This window comes from Pristiophorus japonicus, chromosome 1 (genome assembly GCF_044704955.1).
Source record: "Pristiophorus japonicus isolate sPriJap1 chromosome 1, sPriJap1.hap1, whole genome shotgun sequence".
Lineage (NCBI taxonomy): Eukaryota > Metazoa > Chordata > Chondrichthyes > Pristiophoridae > Pristiophorus > Pristiophorus japonicus.
In genome coordinates, this window is record NC_091977.1 from 324,149,986 (window position 1) to 324,171,728 (window position 21,743).

General features: G+C 45.3%; 3 pseudogenes; all 3 read left to right on the plus strand.

The window, feature by feature from the left end:
* The first annotated feature begins 12,319 nt into the window (after positions 1 to 12,319).
* LOC139279877 (U2 spliceosomal RNA) lies at positions 12,320 to 12,558 on the plus strand (annotated as a pseudogene).
* A 115-nt stretch (positions 12,559 to 12,673) lies between these two features.
* LOC139279787 (U2 spliceosomal RNA) lies at positions 12,674 to 12,911 on the plus strand (annotated as a pseudogene).
* A 336-nt stretch (positions 12,912 to 13,247) lies between these two features.
* On the plus strand, positions 13,248 to 13,403 carry LOC139279640 (U2 spliceosomal RNA; annotated as a pseudogene).
* The last annotated feature ends 8,340 nt before the right edge of the window (positions 13,404 to 21,743 follow it).

The following is a 21,743-nucleotide window of genomic DNA, read 5'->3' on the forward strand; positions in this document are numbered from 1 at the left end:
AGATTTCAGCTCCTCACGTTAAGAGTGGGATTTTAAAATTCCAGCCACACTGCTGGCGTTCATTCAGAACAGTTCCACTTTTTGTGGCCGTTTTTTTGGGCAAGCGATATTGTGGGTGATATTTGTGCGAGGCGGGGAAAGTGATGGTGGGCGATCTCCTGGGCGTTAGTTTTTTGGGCGAGCGATATTGTGGGTGATATGTGTGCGAGGCGGTGAAAGTGACACTGGGCGATCTCCTGGGCGTTAGTTTTTTGGGCGAGTGATATAGAAACATAGAAACATAGAAAATAGGTGCAGGAGTAGGCCATTCGGCCCTTCTAGCCTGCACCGCCATTCAATGAGTTCATGGCTGGACATTCAACTTCAGTACCCCATTCCTGCTTTCTCGCCATACCCCTTGATCCCCCTAGCAGTAAGGACCTCATCTAACTCCTTTTTGAATATATTTAGTGAATTGGCCTCAACAACTTTCTGTGGTAGAGAATTCCACAGGTTCACCACTCTCTGGGTGAAGAAGTTCCTCCGCATCTCGGTCCTAAATGGCTTACCCCTTATCCTTAGACTGTGACCCCTGGTTCTGGACTTCCCCAACATTGGGAACATTCTTCCTGCATCTAACCTGTCTAACCCCGTCAGAATTTTATATGTTTCTATGAGGTCCCCTCTCATTCTTCTGAACTCCAGTGAATACAAGCCCAGTTGATCTAGTCTTTCTTGATAGGTCAGTCCCGCCATCCCGGGAATCAGTCTGGTGAACCTTCGCTGCACTCCCTCAATAGCAAGAATGTCCTTCCTCAGGTTAGGAGACCAAAACTGTACACAATACTCCAGGTGTGGCCTCACCAATGCCCTGTACAACTGTAGCAACACCTCCCTGCCCCTGTACTCAAATCCCCTTGCTATGAAGGCCAACATGCCATTTGCTTTCTTAACCGCCTGCTGCACCTGCATGCCAACCTTCAATGACTGATGTACCATGACACCCAGGTCTCTTTGCACCTCCCCTTTTCCTAATCTGTCACCATTCAGATAATAGTCTGTCTCTCTGTTTTTACCACCAAAGTGGATAACCTCACATTTATCCACATTATACTTCATCTGCCATGCATTTGCCCACTCACCTAACCTATCCAAGTCGCTCTGCAGCCTCACAGCATCCTCCTCGCAGCTCACACTGCCACCCAACTTAGTGTCATCCGCAAATTTATTAATCATTAATGTACAGTGTAAACAGCTGGGGCCCCAGCACAGAACCTTGCGGTACCCCACTAGTCACTGCCTGCCATTCTGAAAAGTACCCATTTACTCCTACTCTTTGCTTCCTGTCTGACAACCAGTTCTCAATCCATGTCAGTACACTACCCCCAATCCCATGTGCTCTAACTTTGCACATCAATCTCTTGTGTGGGACCTTGTCGAACGCCTTCTGAAAGTCCAAATATACCACATCAACTGGTTCTCCCTTATCCACTCTACTGGAAACATCCTCAAAAAATTCCAGAAGATTTGTCAAGCATGATTTCCCTTTCACAAATCCATGCTGACTTGGACCTATCATGTCACCTCTTTCCAAATGCACTGCTATGACATCCTTAATAATTGATTCCATCATTTTACCCACTACCGATGTCAGGCTGACCGGTCTATAATTCCCTGTTTTCTCTCTCCCTCCTTTTTTAAAAAGTGGGGTTACATTGGCTACCCTCCACTCCATAGGAACTGATCCAGAGTCAATGGAATGTTGGAAAATGACTGTCAACGCATCCACTATTTCCAAGGCCACCTCCTTAAGTACTCTGGGATGCAGTCCATCAGGCCCTGGGGATTTATCGGCCTTCAATCCCATCAATTTCCCCAACACAATTTCCCGGCTAATAAGGATTTCCCTCAGTTCCTCCTCCTTACTAGACCCCCCGACCCCTTTTATAACCGGAAGGTTGTTTGTGTCCTCCTTCGTGAATACCGAACCAAAGTACTTGTTCAATTGGTCCGCCATTTCTTTGTTCCCCGTTATGACTTCCCCTGATTCTGACTGCAGGGGACCTACGTTTGTCTTTACTAACCTTTTTCTCTTTACATATCTATAGAAACTTTTGCAATCCGTCTTAATGTTCCCTGCAAGCTTCTTCTCATACTCCATTTTCCCTGCCCTAATCAAACCCTTTGTCCTCCTCTGCTGAGTTCTAAATTTCTCCCAGTCCCCAGGTTCGCTGCTATTTCTGGCCAATTTGTATGCCACTTCCTTGGCTTTAATACTATCCCTGATTTCCCTTGATAGCCACGGTTGAGCCACCTTCCCTTTTTTATTTCTATGCCAGACAGGAATGTACAATTGTTGTAGTTCATCCATGCGGTCTCTAAATGTCTGCCATTGCCCATCCACAGTCAACCCCTTAAGTATCATTCGCCAATCCATCTCAGCCAATTCACGCCTCATACCTTCAAAGTTAGCCTTCTTTAAGTTCTGGACCATGGTCTCTGAATTAACTGTTTCATTCTCCATCCTAATGCAGAATTCCACCATATTATGGTCACTCTTCCCCAAGGGGCCTCGCACAACGAGATTGCTAATTAATCCTTTCTCATTACATAACACCCAGTCTAAGATGGCCTCCCCCCTAGTTGGTTCCTCGACATATTGGTCTAAAAAACCATCCCTTATGCACTCCAGAAAATCCTCCTCCACCGTATTGCTTCCAGTTTGGTTAGCCCAATCTATGTGCATATTAAAGTCACCCATTATAACTGCTGCACCTTTATTGCACGCACCCCTAATTTCCTGTTTGATGCCCTCCCCAACATCACTACTACTGTTTGGAGGTCTGTACACAACTCCCACTAACGTTTTTTGCCCTTTGGTGTTCTGCAGCTCTACCCATATAGATTCCACATCATCCAAGCTAATGTCCTTCCTAACTATTGCCTTAATCTCCTCCTTAACCAGCAATGCTACCCCACCTCCTTTTCCTTTTATTCTATCCTTCCTGAATGTTGAATACCCCTGGATGTTGAGTTCCCAGCCCTGCTCATCCTGGAGCCACGTCTCTGTAATCCCAATCACATCATATTTGTTAACATCTATTTGCACAGTTAATTCATCCACCTTATTGCGGATACTCCTTGTGGGTGATATGTGTGCGAGGTGGTGAAAGTAACACTGGGCGATCTCCTGGGCATTAGTTTTGCCAAATGTGCTCTTTACAACAAAAAAAAGTGGGCGGGCGGTATTATCACATTTCGGCGTTAATTCCGTGCGGAAAGTAACGTTGAGCGATATTATGGACGTTACTTTCGCCCATTCTAATGACTCTGCCGAAAAGAAGTGGGCGGGCAGTAATATTTTTTCCTGGCGTTAACCACATGGGGAAAGTAACACTTGCCGATAAGTTTTCTAAAAATGCCTGTCAGTTTCCATTTTGTGCAAAAATGGGCGATATATGGGCATTAAACATCATTTCAGCAGTAAAATGGGTATTAAGTGGGCATTAAGCATGCAAAAAAAGTGGAGGTTCTAGCTCCATGAGGGTAATCTTTGTGTGGAGGCGGAAGATGTTGGTAGGATTCTTAATGAATACTTAGCATCTGGTTTCACAAAGAAAAGGGGCAATGCAGATACTGCTATCGAGGAGGAGTGTGATATTCTGGATGAAATAAATATAGTGAGAGAGGAAGTATTAAGGGGTTTAGCAGCTATGAAAGTAGATAAGTCCCCAGGCCCAGATGAAATGCATCCCAGGCTGTTGAGCGAAGTAAAAGAGGAATTAGCAGAGGCCTGTCAGCCTAACCTCAGTGGTAGGAAAATGATTGGAAAAAATCCTGAAAGACAGGATAAATCTGCATTTGGAAAGGCAAGGATTAATTAGGGACAGTCAGCACGGATTTGTTAAGGGAAGATCGTGTTTGACTAAACTGATTGAATTTTTTGAGGAGGTAACCAAGAGGGTCGATGAGGATAGTGCATACGATGTAGTATATATGGACTTTAGCAAGGCTTTTGATAAGGTCCCACATGGTAGACTGGTCATGAAGGTTAAAGCCCATGGGATACAGGGCAAAGTGGCTAGTTGCATCCAAAATTGGCTTGGAGGTAGGAAGCAAAGGGTAATGCTTGATGGATGTTTTTGTGACTGGAAGGATGTTTCCAGTTTCTGCAGGGCTCAGTACTGGGTCCCTTGCTTTTTGTGGCAGATATATCAATGATTTAGATTTGAATATAGGGGGTATGATTAAGAAGTTTGCAGATGACACTGAAATTGGCTGTGTGGTTGATAATGAAGAGGAAAGTCATGGGCTGTAGGAGGATATCAATCTACTGGTCAGGTGGGCAGAGCAGTGGCAAATGGAATTTAATTCAGAGAAGTGTGAGGTGATGTACTTTGGGAGGGCTAATAAGAAAAGGGTATACACATTAAGCGGTAGGCCACTTAATAATGTAGATGAACAAAGGGACCTTGGAGTGCTTGTCCACGGATCCCTGAAAGTAGCAGGCCAGGTGGATAAGGTGGTTTAGAAGGCATGCGGAATGCTTGCCTTTATTGGCCGATGCATAGAATATAAGAGCAGGGAGGTTATGCTTAAATTGTATAATACTTTGGTTAGGGCACAGCTGGAGTACTGTGTGCAGTTCTGTCGCCGTATTATAGGAAGGACGTGATTGCACTAGAGAGGGTGCAGAGGAGATTTACTAGGATGCTGCCTGGAATGGAGAATCTTAGTTATGAGGTCAGATTGGATAGGTTGGGTTTGTTCCCATTGGAACAGAGGAGGTTGAGAGGAGACCTCTGAGGTGTACAAAGTATTGAGGGGCCTGGACATAGTGGATAGTAAGGGCTTATTTCCATTGGTGGAGGGGTCTATTATGAGGGGTCATAGTTTTAAGGTGGTTGGTTGAAGGTTTAGAGGGGATTTGAGGGGGAGCTTCTTTATGCAGAGAGTTGTGGGGATCTGGAACTTGCTGCCTGGAAGAGTGGTGGATGCAGAAACCCTCACCACTTTTAAGAGATGGTTGGTTGGGCACTTAAAGTGCCGTAACCTGCAGGGTTACGGAGCTAGAGCTGGTAATTGGGATTAGACTGGATGACCTTTCGTTGGACGGCGCAGATATAATGGTAAGTACTGCAGGGAATATAATACGGCCAGCGTGATCTCCTGGACTAGTTTCGATCGCTTGGATGGGTCAGAGAGGAATGTTCCTAGATTTTTTCTCCCTAAATTGGCCTGGGTTTTTATCTGGTTTTTGCCTCTCCCAGGAGATCACATGGCTCCGGTTGGGGTGGAGTGTAGATGTTTTCAGTATAAGGGGTGTCGCAGTAGTGTGGGGCGGACTGGCTGGGCTGGGTGCTCTTTGCCTTTCCGTCATTGTTCATAGGTTTATATGTAACCTTTAGGGCTGCTGATCAAGGACCGTGTGGCTCTTTGTCGGCCGGCGTGGACACAATGGGCCGAAATGGTCTCCTTCTGTGCTGTAAATTTCTATGTTTCTATGTTTCTATGTTTCTAAAGGCAAGGGCAGGACCTGGCTCATGACCCCCCTCTGCAACCCCACCACAGAAGCCGAGCAGGGCTACAATGACAGCCATGAAGCCACCCGCAACATCATTGAACAGACAATTGGGGTGCTCAAACAACGCTTCTGATGCCTGGACCGTTCTGGAGGCAGCCTTCAATACTGCCCTCAACAGGTCTCGGAATTCTTTGGTGTGCTGCATGCTACACAACTTGGCCATCATGAAGGGCCAGGCATTGCCAGTAGGGATTGCATGTCCACCTCAGGAGGAGGAGGATGATGAAGAGGAGCCTGGTGAGGCACCAATTGCACAGCTATCCCATCCATGGGGGGAGGCAGCATGGAGATGCTGCTGGCGAAAGAGCCGCAAATCGCCAGATCATAATGGACTTGAACGGAGAAGCTGGGGATGCAGCTAAGACTCGTGACTCTGTGCCACCATAAAGGCACATCTACAGTGAATTTTGGAATGAGACACTCGACACCAATGGCAAAGGATCAAAGTAACATTGTTATAAAAACTAGTAATAAACAATACCCGCCAACAACACCAAACAATACAATCAACCAACAAAACTAACCCAAACAATAAACAGCATTCTGCAGCAAGTCAGTGAACAAGTTCATTTATCAAAAACAAATGGTTACAGGTGTCGTCATTATATACCAATACATCTGCAGAAGGCTGTCCCACTCCTTAATGGGACTTACCCTGACATTTGACCCCCCCCTTCTCTTCATCCCCCTCCCATGCCTGCTGCTCTCCCTCAATGAGGCCTCAGTGCCTACAGCAAGGCTGCTTGAGGGCTGCTGTGTTAGAAGGGCGTATGACAATGCCCTGGATCAGCTCTTGGCCTGGAAGGTCCGGTTGCGGACTGCTGCGTCTCATCATCAGCGGAAGCAGTCACTGGTGGCTGGGGTGTGTACCATGTATGGTGCATGATTGGAGAGTAGGTGCTGGGAGCCGGAATGTTGTCATCCTGAGAAAGGACAGCACCTTCCCTTTCCTGGGAGCCACTGAGACTCTGATGGGGCTGGGCCTCAACATTTGGAGCACAATGTATCCTCACACTCTGCTGGTCTGCTTCTGCACCGTCCCTTCCCCGTTGGACAGTGGGCACCAGTCATTAACTGCATGACATCACCAAGCAGCAACGCAGCTTGTGCCTGCGATTCAATCGATGCTGCAACGTAATCAAGGGCACGCACCACACACTCTGGAATGCCACTGTCGCTGCTGGAGGCCACCAGCCTCTGTGTGTGGGCAAGGATGTTCTGAGTTGCACCAACAATGCATGACGCTGCCATTGCAACAGTCGCAGAAAGCTTGTCGTTGCTCTCTGGGATCCGACTCAATGCAGCCATCAGCTCATGGTACACGCCTGTGTTTCTCCTGGACATTTCCACCAAGTCCAGTTCCATGTCTGCCTGTTGTTGAGCAGCTCTACTTTACCGACTCACATTCCGGAGAGATGGCCTCCGAGATTCCCCTCTCCATTCGCGTTGCTGTAGGCGACTGGAGCCAGGAGCGTCCGACGACTCAAATCCCTGGACATTGGCCTCATCCCCAGATGTGGTCTCATCTAATGGGCCAATTGGTGGCTCTGCAGAATTTGAGTGTCCTCACAAGCCTCATCATCACCGCCATGGCCTGAGGTTGATGCGTCCCGGGAAGGCTGGTGTGATTGTGGCTTTTCTTCTGCAAGCTGAAAGCAACAGATGTGTGGTTAGCAGCAGGGGAGGGAGCAGCGTGGAAGCTGGAAGATTGCATTGCACATGTACATGTGAAGGCCCGACATCACTTCATAATACGTCTCAATGAAGTCACATCAGTCGCGCAATTCATTTACCTACCCTTACTACCCAAATGGGGCTCAGCATCACCCCCGGCAACTACCGAGCTGGTGCTCCAATGAGGGCAGATACCCGTTCCTCGACATCCGTCAAGTCTAGGATTTGAGGCCGACCCCTGCCTGTGCATAGCTGCACATGCCTGTTGCATGAGTGTTTCGACTGCAAAGGGAAAAATAAAAAGGGTTCAGAAAGAGTACATCTCCTGTTGTGTTACATATGTCTACCATACCTCAATGGGGGAGACTGTGTGGATCTTCTAATGGCTTCACTTCAATCTGTGTGGATGTTTCATGAGGTTTGTGAGCAATTGGTAGGAGGTGAGAGCGAAATAACATAGGGACTGCAGGTGATCTTTATGAAACTCATATCAACAGTGAGAGTGTATTGCCTGGAAGATTGTCAATGATTTGGGAACAAGAGTGTATGTGCATCCTTCATTATGAGGCAATGGCTGGAGAAGTGAGCCTTCAGTTTTCTGAAACATTGTGAAACCCACACCATAGGCTGCAAAACTTTGAGAATGAGCATATACATGAAAGACTTCACATAGTGCCTAACATTTATGTTGGAAAGATAGCAGCCAAAAATAAATGTGAATGGTACAGACCCTGATGTTTCTGGTAAGGTTGTTGAATTTTTTGCAACAGTGTGTCCCAATTCTGGGAATCGTATCTGCTGCAGACACCTCCTGGGCAATTTCTCTCCAAAGTCTTTTAAATATAGCTGGCAGCTGTCTCGGTCCTCCAGCCAGATGGAGTGAGGACCACCTCCTCTCCACTGCATGGACTAAGGCCTCAACAGCTTCATTTGAAAATTGCCTGGCACGCTGCCTGCCCTCCTGTTGCTCCATCTCTGCAGAAGTGGCAGAGGCTGGGCGGATCATATGCACATGCTCGCAGGAAGCTGCCGCGGCTGAAACAGCGTTTGCGCCCGGGAAAAAAACCCAATTGCGCATGCGCAAAATGGCCGCCTCTGTTACCGCCGTGATTTTCGACTCAGCTGCACAAAGTCCATTGTGTATCACCTGGTTTAACGCCCATGATTATGGATCCTAATTTTTTGCCAAATTTTCCAGTCGAGGACGCAAACTATTTTCAGGTGGTATCTTCACCGCCCCGCCATGATTAGCACCCCGAAATCGGGAATGTCGAAAATCCAGCCCTAGGTGTCCTCCTCACAGCTTATTTTCCCACCTAACTTTGTACAATCAGCAAACTTGGATACATTACACTCGATCACTTCATCCTAGTTATATAGATTGTAAATAGCTGAGGCGCAAACACTGCTCCTTGCGATAGCTCCCAAACTGAAAATGACCCTTATCTCTGTTTTCTGTTCATTAACCAATCCTCTATCCATGCTAATATATTAGCCCCCCCAACCCCATGAGCCCTTATCTTAAGTAACAACATTTTATGTGGGCTATTATCGAATGCCTTTTGGAAATCCAAATATATTACATCCACTGGTTTCCTTTATCCACCCTGCTAGTTACCGCCTCAAAAACTCTACTAAATTTGTTAAACATGATTTCCCTTTCATAAAACCATGCTGACTCTGTCTAATCATATTATAATTTTCTACATGCCCTGTTACCACTCCTTAATAATGGATTGCATCATTTTCCTAATGACTGTCAGGCTAACTGGTTTATAGTTCCCTGTTTTTTCTCTCCTTCCTTTCTTGAATAGCAGGGTTGTATTTGCTACATTCCAATCCGCTGGGATAATCTTGTGCATTGATGGAACAATGTTACAAAAAGTGTTTCAAAAGTCAAGGACAGCTTCAACTTGCATTGGAGGTAATTCAGAGAAGGTTCACAAGGTTGATTCCGGAGATGAGGGGGTTGACTTGTGAAGATCATTTGAGTAGGTTGGGCCTGTACTCATTGGAGTTCAGAAGGATGAGAGGTGATCTTATCGAAACATATAAGATAATAAAGGGTCTCGACAAGGTGGACGCAGAGAGGATATTTCCACTCATAGGGGAAACTAGAACTAGGGGGCATAGTCTCCGAATAAGGGGCTGCCCATTTAAAACTGAGATGAGGAGGAATTTCTTCTCTCAGAGGGTTGTAAATCTGTGGAATTCTCTGCCCCAGAGAGCTGTGGAGGCTGGGTCATTGAATATATTTAAGGCGGAGATAGACAGATTTTTAAACAATAAGGGAATAAAGGGTTATGGTGTAAGGGGGTGGTCTCTATGAGGGGGTCAGGTTCCCTTCTGACCAACTTGAGTGGTTCGAATCGCTCCCACTCCCTTGGGTTCTTGACTCTGGATTTATTTGGGGGGGGTGACAAAGTGCAAAGGACACTGGTTTGATGCAAAGAACTTTGGTTTTATTACAGTCAAGAAAATTACAAACTCAGAATTACTCTAATAAGAAAGTACAATGTCAAAGCTTATTCAAACTTATTAAAGAACAATACCTTACACACTCAGAGGGGGTTACAATAGTTTATAATTACTCTAATAGAGAACAACACATTACATTCAAAGGGGGTTACAGTAGAATTACATCTCCCACCTCCCAATACCTAATTCTAGCTGGGTTGGACTCCAGGGCAGGCAGGGACTATGCCTACCAATCCTTTTGACAGTTAGCGGTAGATCGCGGTTTCAGGGTCTGCTGGATGTGGTAGGGTCTGCTTGCCATACCCCGAACGTCGAAGAAGACTTCTCGCTGCGCAATCTTCAGTTGGGTTGAGTCCGCTGATACGGTAAGGCGCGTTTTGGATCTATGGGGTAAGTACCCGGTTTTCTTCGTTAGAAATAGGTTTCTACAGTCTTTTAGGTAATGTTTTGCCCGTTGCTAGGTCAGGATTAGATTGTAGAGTGGAAACTTTTCGATTCTTCGGGTTTTCCCCATTGAAGTTTTGTTTTGAGTTTGGTCGATCGCAGTGGTTTTTCGTTGCTACCATGTTGGTTGTGGCCGGTTGCTGCCGCGATAGCGATGAACTTCCTTCCTTCAGGACTTCAGGACTTTGAGGCTGGAGAAGTTAGTTTACAACTGTCGAGTTGGTTTCTCTCCTTGTCTTGATGACACCAGCATAGTGTGGTACTAGTCTGTCATCTGAGGCAGTAGCAACCTTGTAGCTACTTAGCAACCTAACCTCTGTTGAAAACAGGGGCCAGTTATACGATTTCAGTGGTTCTAATCTTGGTGCCAAATCAGTTCAAAATCCTTTGTTTAAATTTGGCGGGCTTGACTCTTCTTTGTAATATTTTGGCGGGCTCGTTAAAAGTTGATATGTTTTGGGTGGGTTGATGTTCGAAAACTGTTTCCTGATGGAAATATTAGCTTGGTAATTACAATGTCCTTTTGTGCTTAGTTTTTCACATACAGGCTGGCTTGGGCCTCTTTGTGATGTATATGCTGAAATGGTTTTCCAGTTTCAAGTTGATGGTTAGCTATCTCTGGGCCATTTTGTAATGTTACTATCTCTTGTGGTGAAGGATTCTCGAATACCCATTTCTCCAGACAGGTTACTTTAGTCCTCACACCCAGGTAGTCTCACTGATCAAGTTGTCTCCTGCTAGTTCTTTAGGCCTGCCCACAGCCTTGAATTTGTCTTGTAAAAGTTCAAAATTCTATTAAAATGTGTAGTTTCTTCCATAAGCACTTTAGGGTTCCAAACCTTTCGGTAGATAGTCCCAAATTAAATGTATTTTCGAATGAGCCCAAACACAGGGGGGGGGGGGAGGGGGGGGGAGTTCTTGTAAATTTTGCACCCCTTCAATGGGGAGCAGGCAGTGAAATGGAGCTGAATCCAGGATCAGATCAGCCATTAGCTTATTAAATGGCGGAGCAGGCTCAAGGGGCCAAATGGCCTACTCCTGCTCCTATTTCTTATCTTCTTTTCTTATGTTCTTAACCACAGAATATTATCCCAGAGTGAAAAGAAATGCCTCAGAATTCAAAATTCTGAGGGGTTTTGATGAATGGGAGGCTGGGAAACTAGTTTTCACTGGTTGATGAGTAAAGGAATAAAACAGAAAATACTGAAAATATTCAGCAGGTCAGGCAGCATCTGTGGGGAGAGAAACAGAGTTAACATTTCAGGTCAATGACTTTTCATCATCTGACAAAGGGCCATTGACCTGAAACGCTAACTCTGTTTCTCTCTCCACAGATGCTGCCTGAACTGCTGAGTATTGCCAGCATTTTCTGTTTTTATTTCAGATTTCCAGCATCCACATTAATTTGCTTTTGTGTTGTGGTAAGTAGAGGACATCAATTTAAGATCATCAGCAGAAAAATAGAAAAATGAAGGGAGAGGTGGAGAGAAATGTTTTAAGCAGAGTGTTGGTAGGACGTTGAATGCTTGACCAGAAATAGTGGGGTTTAGCAGAATCCATAGTAGCTTTTAAAAGGGAAGGGGGATAAATATTTGACAAAGAATATCAATACAAATCTGGAATGTATTACCTCAAAGGGTGGTAGAAGCAGATTTAACAGTCACTTTCAAAAGGGAATTGGATAAATACTTGAAAAAGAGAAATTTAAAGAGCCATGAGGATAGAGCGATGGGAGTGGGACTAATTAGATAACCCTTTCAACGAACCAGCACATGCACGATGGGCCGAATGACTTCCTTCTGTGCTGTAAAGTTTTATGATTGTATATTATCAGTAGTCAGACTACATTGATGAGGTGATGTTTTACTGCTAGCCCTCACCATCAATTAACCACGGGCAATACACATCTGACTTCTTAATATTCAAAAAATGCTCAGCATTTTGTTTACGTCTACTTAGAATTAGATAAACAATATGCACATAACATCTACATTACATTTATTTATCTAGATCTACTTAACTTGATTTGATTTATTCTGCTGTGGCTCAGTGGGTAGCACTCTCACCTCTGAGTCAGAAGGTTGTCGGTTCACGTCCCACTCCAGAGACTTGAGCACCAAAAATCTAGGCTGACACCCCAGCTGAGGGAGTGCTGCACTGTAAGAGTCTTGGCCTTTTGGCTAAGATCATGCGTAACTGACCTGACAGGGGAGTAGCCACCATGACCTCCGGGTGGTTCTCCCTGGATCAGGAAGGTATATGCTTGCTTTTTTGGAAACAGGAGGTGGGTGGGGTGGCTTGACCCATCCACCTCCACGGAGGTGTGTGGGGGACCTGACCCATCCACCTCCATGGCACGAACCTGGTATTGCAGTACTTCCAGGAACGGTGCAGTGGCTCTAGGCCTTTTGGCTAAGAGCATTGGCGCAGAGTGATCCTTGGCGTGTGCAAGGTGACCTCTGGCGTTTGTGATTTGACAAAGAATTGGAACGATTGGCTACGAATTAAAAAAAAAAAGAGTCTTGGCCTTTTGGCTAAGATCATGCGTAACTGACCTGACAGGGGAGTAACCATGACCCCAAAGTGGTTCTCCCTGGATCAGGAAGGTGGTTCTCCTATGCTTTTTGGAAATAGGAGGTGGGTGGGGTGGCTTGACCCATCCACCTCCATGGAGGTGTGTGGGGGGCCTGACCCATCCACCTCCATGGCACGAACCTGGTATTGCAGTACTTCCAGGAACGGTGCAGTGGCTCTCGGCCTTTTGGCTAAGAGCATTGGCGCAGAGTGATCCTTGATGTGTGCAAGGTGACCTCTGGCGTTTGTGATTTGACAAAGAATTGGAAAGATTGGCAACAAAAAATTTAAAAAAAGTAGTATCTGTTCTTAAGGAGGTGGGTGGGGGGCACACACCCACCTCCATGGCACGAACCTGGTATTGCAGTACTTCCAGGAACAGTGCGGTGGCTCTCGGCCTTTTGGCTAAGAGCATTGGCGCAGAGTGATCCTTGAATGGGCCCAAGGTGACCTCTGGCGTTTGTAATCTGACAAGATGATCTGACAAAGAATTGGAAAGATTGGCAACGAATAAATAAATTTAAAAAAAAATAAAAAAATCTGTTCTTATCAGTTTAATATCCCCTATCTGGGGACCAAATATTAAATTGTTTTTTGGAACAGGGGCTTGCTCCGTCCACTCCACGCATCGACCTGGTATTGCAGTGTTTCCAGGAACGGTGCAGCTTCCCCTCTCGGCCTTTTGGCTAAGATCAAGTGTAATAGCGCAAAGTGATCTGTGGCGCTGGAGTTGATCTGACAAGAATGAACAAAAAAAAAGCTGCTACCACGGTAAACCTGGGGGCAGGAATCAGTACAAAACTCCCCTCAGGCTGTACTTGCAACTTCTTTTTCGTGTACATGGAGCACCATGATCTGTCAACACCTATGTAGTGCCATGTACAATGTAAGGTCTGTTTCGTAATGCACGTTGAAAAGAAAAAAATGTAAATGCACCGCCACCCATTCCGTGTACTGTATAGTGACACATGTAATGTAATTTGTTGAATGTACTACAAGGTATCCCGTATTGTACCAAATTGTACTTGAACTGAAAAGCAAGGAAATATATTGAACGGAACTGCCGTCAACACCCAAATGTAGTGTATGGGATTGCTGACCGCAGCTAAACGCACTGAACTGCTTTTGAATGTACTGTACAAATTTTTTATATGAATAAAGTATATTTTGAAAATAATTTTTAAAAAGCTGCTGCCTTTCGGAAGAGATGTTAAACCGAGGTCCTCTGAGGTGGAAGTAAAAAATCCCATGACACTATTTCACAGAGTAGCAGAGCTCTCCCCGGTGTCCTGGCCAATATTTATTCCTCAACCCACATCACTAAAAAAAGATTATCTGGTCATTATCACATTGGTGTTTATAGGACCTTGCTGTGTGCAAATTGGCTGTCGTGTTTCCCACAGTACACCAGTGACTGTACTTCAAAAGTACTTCATCGGCTGTGAAGTGCTTTGGGACATTCTGAGGTCATGAAAGGTGCTATATAAATGCAAGTTCTTTCTTTTTGTCTGTCAGCTCTTTTTCTATTAGAAATTTCACCGATAGCCGGGAGGTCGTGAGCAGATTTGCAGACTGCATCTGTGTGAACATGTGGATAGCTCTGCTTTGCCCAATTTAAAATCAGTGAGAATGGGTATTAAAGTGACGCCTATTTACACTACTCTTAGAAATTTCCCTGCCACTTGATGTAGATTAACTGATGCATGACTCATTTCCCAAGCAGCAATGGTTCCCAAGAGGAGAAAGGATTGTTCCCATTCTTACACCAGCTGCCAAACAGGAAATCAGATGTGTAATTACTTCACTATAAAATTAAAATTAAATAAAGTCGCCCTTACAAACAGTAATGGGCACATTAAATTTACAAACAGCACACATCTTCTTTAACATAAAGGCATTCTTCATATAAGATGTAGTCTAGTGTGTGGGACCAACTGTCTAATATTAATGCTAATTTCAGAAAGATTTTGGCAATTTAGAAAGCAGCCGAAGAAATAATTCTGGCTCGCGCTGTATTCTGCACTATACTTTATCATTTAAATGTGCTGCACTCTCCGTTTCTGTGGAAGATGCTTTCCTTCCCCAACTGACGGAAAAATGCTTGCTTGTTTACTGTGACTATGCCACTGTAACACTATGCATAACAGATGCATTCATTCAGTGTCTCAGCTCCAAGACATGCATGTTTTAGAAAATCTTATTAAACAGAAGGGCCATACATCTGTTGTCAAAGTACCTGAATCTTGCCAAATTGTTAATTCAGCAAAGTCGCACAGTACTTTTCACAAGTTTTTTTCCCATAATTCATTTCCTGCTATCTCCTGAAGGTACTGACTCATGCCTGGTGTGTGGAATTCCAGACACTGGTCATCATTTGGTATTTAGTCCAATATATCATATTTCAGCTGAAACGTTTAGTTCCAGCAGGCTATCTTACCATAAGGGTCATCACAGCTGAATCAGAACCTCCTCTAGAAACCTAGAAACATAGAAAATAGGTGCAGGAGTAGACCATTTGGCCCTTTGAGCCTGCACCACCATTCAATAAGATCATGGCTGATCATTCACCTCAGTACCCCTTTCCTGCTTTCTCTCCATACCCCTTGATCCCTTTGGCCATCAGGGCCATATCTAACTCCCTCTTGAATATATCTAATGAACTGGCATCAACAACTCTATGCGGTAGAGTATTCCAGAGGTTAACAACTCTCTGAGTAAAGAAGTTTCTCCTTATCTCGGTCCTAAAAGGCTTACCCCTTATCCTTAGACTGTGACCCCTGGTTCTGGACTTCCTCAACATCGGGAACATTCTTCCTGCATCTAACCTTTCCAGTCCTGTCAGAATTTTATGTTTCTATGAGATCCCCTCTCATTCTTCGAAACTTCAGTGAATACAAGTCCAGTCGATCTAGTCTCTCCTCATACGTAAGTCCCGCCATCCCGGGAATCAGTCTGGTGAACCTTCGCTGCACTCCCTCAATAGCAAGAATGTCCTTCCTCAGATTAAGAGACTAAAACTGAACACAATATTCAAGGTGAGGCCTCACCAAGGCCCTGTACAACTGCAGTAAGACCTCCCTGCTCCTATACTCAAATCCCCTAGCTATGAAGGCCAACATGCCATTTGCCTTCTTCACCGCCTGCTGCACCTGCATGCCAACTTTCAATGACTGATGTACCATGACCCCCAGGTCTCATTGCACCTCCCCTTTTCCTAATCTGCCGCCATTCAGATAATATTCTACCTTCGTATTTTTGCCACCAAAGTGGATAACCTCACATTTATCCACATTATACTGCATCTGCCATGCATTTGCCCACTCACCTAACCTGTCCAAGTCACTCTGCAACCTCTTAGCATCCTCCTCACAGCTCACACCGCCACCCAGCTTAGTGTCATCTGCAAACTTGAAGATATTACACTCAATTCCTTCATCTAAATCATCGATGTATATTGTAAGTAGCTGGGGTCCCAGCACTGATGTGCACACACATACAGGCATGTGCACTTTCCAACAGGGTCTAGAGTTCAGGAACGGTTAAGTCTGACTGTCCCAGGCTCAGAGACAGCTGTTGCTCAGTTGGTAGCACTCTTGCCTCTGGGTCAAAAGGTTGTGGGTTTAACACGCGTTCCAAAAACCTGAACACAAAAATATAGGTTGCTACTCCAGTGCAAAACTGAGGGAGTGCTGAACTGTCAGAGGTGCCGTCTTTTGGATGAAATGTTAAACCGAAGTCTTCTCTACCTTCTCAGGTGGATGTACACGATCCCATGATGCTATTTTGAAGAAGAGCTGGGGAGTTCGCCCCGGTGTCCTGGAACCAATATTTATCCCTTAACCAACATCACTAAAAGCAGATTATCTGATCATTATCATATTGCTGTTTGTGGGAGCTTGCTATATGCAAATTGACTGCCGTGTTTCATATATTACAACAGTGACTACACTTCAAAAGTACTTCATTGGCTGTAAAATGCTTTGGGATGTCCTGAGGTTGTGAAAGGTGCTATACAAATGCAAGTTCTTTCTTTAATTGTATTATCCTACCTGGGATCAGCAAACTCAGGAATCAAGGGTGTCACTTTTCTAATCTGCATAGTTCAGTCCCACACTTGACTAGGGCCACCCAGAAAAATGAAATTCCTGCCAATGTAGTTTCCTCTTAAATGACTCCACGTGCTACAGTTGCCTCATTCTCTCATAGCAGCAGAGGTTACCAGTGGATTGGCTATGCTGAAAACCATAACGTAGGCCAGGACTCTCAAAGCAATGAATAATTTGGAAGTTAATAGCGGCTTCCATAACTTTAGAAAGTGCTGAGCTAAGGGCAATAGAACAGTTGTTTCAAGTGTAAGAGGCAGCGGTTTCCTTAGCTGTCAGCGTGGCTCAGTTGGTAGCACTGTCGCCTTTGGGTCAGAAGGTCGGGGGGGGGTCAAGTCCCATTCCAGAGACCAAAGTAGAAATGTTTAGGTTGACACGTAAGTGTAGTTCCGAGGGAGTGCTACATGGTCGGAGGTGTTGTTTTTTGGATGAGACACTAAACCGAAGCAAATGGGCAAATGTATGGCAGATGCATTATAATGTAGATAAATATAAGGTTATCCGCTTCGGTGGCAAAAACAGAGAGGCAGAATATTATCTGAATGGTGACAGATTAGGAAAAGGGAAGGTGCAACGAGACCTAGGTGCCATGGTACATCAGTCATTGAAAGTTGGCATGCAGGTACAGCAGGCGGTGAAGAAGGAAAATGGCATGTTGGCCTTCATAGTGAGAGGATTTGAGTATAAGAGCAGGGAGGTCTTACTGCAGTTGTACAGGGCCTTGGTGAGGCCACACCTTGAATATTGTGCACAGTTTTGGTCTCCTAATCTGAGGAAGGACGTTCTTGCTATTGAGGGAGTGTAGCAAAGGTTCACCAGACTGATTTCCGGGATGGCAGGAGTGACATATGAAGAAAGACTGGATCGACTAGGCTAAAATTCACTGGAATTTAGAAGAATGAGAAGGGATCTCATAGAAACATATAAAATTCTGACGAGATTGGAGAGATTAGATGCAGGAAGAATGTTCCTGATGTTGGGGAAGTCCAGAACCAGGGGTCACAGTCTAAGGATAAGGGCTAAGTCTTTTAGGACCGAGATGAGGAGAAACTCCTTCACTCAGAGAATTGTGAACCTGTGGAATTCTCTACCACAGAAAGTTGTTGAGGCCAGTTCGTTAGACATATTCAAAAGGGAGTTAGATGTGGCCCTTATGGCTAAAGGGATCAAGGGGTATGGAGAGAAAGCAGGAATGGGGTACTGAAGTTGCATGATCAGCCATTATCATATTGAATGGTGGCGCAGGCTCAAAGGGCCGAATGGCCTACTCCTGCACCTATTTTCTATGTTTCTATAGTTCTATGAAGCCCTGTCTGCCCTTTCAGGTGAACGTACAAGATTCTATGTCACTATTTTGAAGAAGTGCAGGGGAGTTATCCCCGGAGTCCAGGTCAATATTTATCCATCAACCAACATTACTAAAACAGATTATCTGGTCTTCATCACATTGCTGTTTGTGGGAGCTTGCTGTGCGCAAATTGTCTTGCACATTTCCTACATTACAACAGTGACTACATTCCAAAATTACTTAATTGTCTATATAGCACTTTGGGGTCCTGAGATCATGAAGGGCACTATATAAATAAATATAAATATGCGAACTGGCATAGTTCGCATGCCAGACATAAGACTCCCAAAGCAAGTGCTCTACTCGGAGCTCCTTCACGGCAAACGAGCCAAAGGTGGGCAGCGGAAACGCTACAAAGACACCCACAAAGCCTCCCTGATAAAATGCGACATCCCCACTGACACCTGGGAGTCCCTGGCCAAAGACCGCCCTAAGTGGAGGAAGTGCATCCGGGAGGGCGCTGAGCACCTCGCGTCTCAAGAGCATGCAGAAATCAAGCGCAGGCAGCGGAAAGAGCGTGCGGCAAACCAGTCCCACCCACCCCTTCCCTCAACGACTATCTGTCCCATCCGTGACAGAGTCTGTGGCTCTCGTATTGGACTGTTCAGCTACCAAAGAACTCACTTCAGGAGTGGAAGCAAGTCTTCCTCGATTCCGAGGGACTGCCTATGATGATAATGATAAATGCAAGTCTTTCTTTTCTTTAAGGATAGGTAAACACAAGAAAATTTTCAAGAAGGGTAAAAAAAGAAAGAAAAGGAACAAAGTCTTAGAAATAATATAGTGCTTTTCAGGACCTCAGGATGTTCAAAAGCACTTTACAACCAATGAGATACTTTTTGAAGTACTGGATCAGACAGGCGATGGCGCAGGCAGAGGTAAGTTTAGAAGTTTACATTTTAAAGGTGATGGCACATATAGCATCAAGATAAAAGATCTTGTCAAAGTCAAGAGAGCAGAATGTCCAACAGATCTAGCTAAGATAAAACTCAACACCAGTTATTATGGTTACATAGAATGGAACTGGCACTTGATTCTCTACCATGATGATTAAGATCAAAGTTTGGGAGAAATTTAAGAGAGCTGGCAACTGTACCATCAGGATGAAAGAGACTTGAAAAAGAAGTTGCAAAAGATTCCTTCATCAAGTGACCAAAAGGAATGGTTGTAGAAGGAAGAGGATGATAGCAATATGATAGTCCTGCATTGCATCCTAAAATAGTTCTATATTTAACATTTGATATTGACCGGATTGATTCCTGGGATGAGAGGGCTGTCCTATGAGATTGAGAAGATTGGGCCTAAATTCTCTGGAGTTCAGAAGAATGAGAGGTGATCACATTGAAACATGTAACATTTTTAGAGGGCTTGACAGGGTAGATGCTGGGAGATTGTTTCTCCTGGCCGGGGAGTCTAGAACTAGGGGCTGGATGTTCTGGTTTTCTGCACTCCGGGTTTTTCACCCCGGTGCAGCGGCAATGGTGGCGGTGAGGGCTTCTGGGCAGGCGGTCAGCCTCCAGCGCCCGCAGCGATCCTCAGGTCTGGTTTTGCGGCAGCGCTGAGCAGCACCGCCTGGAAGAGCTGCGCCAGCGTACAACGCCCCTGGTTGCGACATCGGCGTGAGTTTGAGCCTCTCAGAAGTGGCATCCCACAATGGCCGCCTGGGAAATCAGGGTGGTCCAACCATCCCGTCGGCGGAGAAGTAGGTAATGGACTCCGAAGGTAAGTATGATTATTTTTTCTTTTAATTTTTTTAGCGATTTGTGTTGTGGTGACGTGGGCAATGTTTTGGGAATGTTTTTCTGGGTTTTTTAAGGTTCCGTCCCCCCGCCGCACCCCCCCCCCCCCCACCCTCAGGCGTCTCTCGGAGCGCTCACAGCCCGGCTCTTTAGCTCAGGAGTTTCCCATCCTTGCCCCAAGAGAGGTGTACAATGCATCCCTTAGCGCTGCACCCCTGTTGCAGGGCCAAGATGCCCAAACTTAACTACTAAAGCGCAAACTATTTCCAGCCGCTAACTTTCCCGCCCCGCCGCCATTATCACCTCAAAAACATAAAAGCCTAAAATTCAGACCCAGGGGTCACCATCTCAGGTTAAGAGGTCGGTCATGAGGAGAAATTTCTTCACTCAGAGGGTTGTGAATCTTTGGAATTCTCTATCCCAGCGGGCTGTGGATGCTCAGTCATTAAATATATTCAAGACAGATAGAAGATCTTTGGACACTAAGGGAATCAAGGGATATGGGGTTTGGGCAGGAAAGTGGAGTTGAGGTATAAGATCAACCCTGACATTATTGAAGGCTCAAGGGATTGTATGGCCTCCTCCTGCTCCTATTTCTTGTGTTATTACAGGGTTAGGTGGACCCTTCATGGCAAACAAGCCAAAGGTGGGCAGAGGAAACATTACAAGGGCACCCTCAAACCTCCCTGATAAAGTGCAACATCCCCGCTGACACCTGGGAGTCCCGAGCCAAAGACCGCCCTAAGTGGAGGATGTGCATCCGGGAGGGTGCTGAGCACCTCGAGTCTTATCGCCGAGAGCATGCAGAAATCAAGTGCAGGCAGCGGAAAGAGCGTGCGGCAAACCTGTCCCACCCTCCCTTACCCTCAACGACTATCTGTCCCACCTGTGACAGGGACTGTGGCTCTCATATTGGACTGTTCAGCCACCAAAGGACTCATTTATAGAGCAGAAGCAAGTCTGCCTATGATGATGATGAGGTGGACTAAAAGTGGATTTTAAAACGAATCGTGGCTGTTTGTATTTCCTTTGTTCTTTGCCTTGAAGCCTCTGGGTAAAATGGATATACAGTACTGGTGAGGGCCAGGGGCAGGGAAAGGGGGGGATGGGGTGCGGGAAATAATCATCTCTGACTGTCGCAGCCATCAAAGGAGGGTATAATAGCAAAATTAAATCCAATAGGCTTTGATTTAGGCCTAAGATATTAAATAACACATCAAACAGCCAGATGGTGCTTACCTCTTCCCATCCACCCAGGTGATAGAATTAATTAGTACTGATCACTTAGCAGTTCAGAAAGAACTGGAGTTTTCTTCAAAGGCATTTGCCTATTGTGATCCTTTGAACAGAGGGAGGATAAGGTGCCTGGAGAGGTATATTTGTCTATTCTTGAGTTCACTCAGAATTCAACTGTACTGCTGTGAGGCAGATCTTTGTACAGCTCTGTGCCCATATTCGACTTCGAAAAATAACTTTTGAAGCCCTTGTTAAGTTGTTTTCAGAAAATGGTTTCATGTATTGGTTAAATACCACGTTACTGTTTAACTGCCAACTTAACTTGCTTTTAAATAAATTTGTGCCTTGTAATCAAATTTGACCTCCAGCTTGAGCAGGTGTCAGCCGTGTCTCACTAGATAGCACTCTGACCTCTGAGTCAGAAGGCTGTGGGTTCATAGTTCCACTCCAGAGACTTGAGCACAAAGTCCACACTGACACTCCCAATGCAGTACTGAAGGAGGGCGGCACTGTCTGTGGTGCAGTCTTTCAGATGAGACGTTAAACCGAGGCCCCATCTGACCTCTTAGGTGGATGTAAAAGAA